General features: G+C 40.8%; 1 pseudogene; it reads right to left on the reverse strand.

The window, feature by feature from the left end:
- Positions 1-23, reverse strand: part of LOC132468566 (insulin receptor-like) — a 14,510-nt pseudogene extending 14,487 nt beyond the window's left edge.
- Positions 24-642: the final 619 nt, after the last annotated feature.

Raw genomic sequence — 642 nt, forward strand, 5'->3', positions numbered from 1 at the left:
ACACCAGGCCTACATTCCGTCATTTCAGTGCAGTTACAATTTCAAATTCAGAATTGAAGAGGATAGGATTGACAAATGTACTTCATCTGTATATATTTGACTTTGCACTCTGCTTCACTTCGCAACAACAACAGCCGGCTCAATAGACCTTGTATGCGATGGATTTATAATTTGCTATTCTCTATTGGCAACAGGTGGCCATGATGACCTCCTGCCCTACCTAGTTTATGTAATTATTCCGCTGTTACAGGAATTAGTCTCATTGAGGTCATACATATTGCATTCTGAATAGCGTCTTCACTTTCGTTATCGAATGTCTGGATTTTGTAATTTTTAAGAAATTTGCATCTTTCACTATACTTCTACAACATACCACTGTATCCTTTCCGTATGCTTTGTGTTTACCATGGTTTGTGCACTTCAGGGGTTGTTGAAAGCATGATGATGGAATTAGCTGGCTCTCCCCATTATGGACATACAGTCTAAACACTGGCTTACAAAACTGTTGCCCTGGTGAACTGCGGTTTTTGGCATCATGTCAATCGAGGAATCCCACGAGTGGAACCTGAGGTTTTATACTACTGTGGAACAAATATCGCAAAATGGCTCACGTGCGGATGTAGTGGATCTGTCTCCATCTCT

The sequence above is a fragment of the Gadus macrocephalus genome, chromosome 12 (assembly GCF_031168955.1).
Source record: "Gadus macrocephalus chromosome 12, ASM3116895v1".
Lineage (NCBI taxonomy): Eukaryota > Metazoa > Chordata > Actinopteri > Gadiformes > Gadidae > Gadus > Gadus macrocephalus.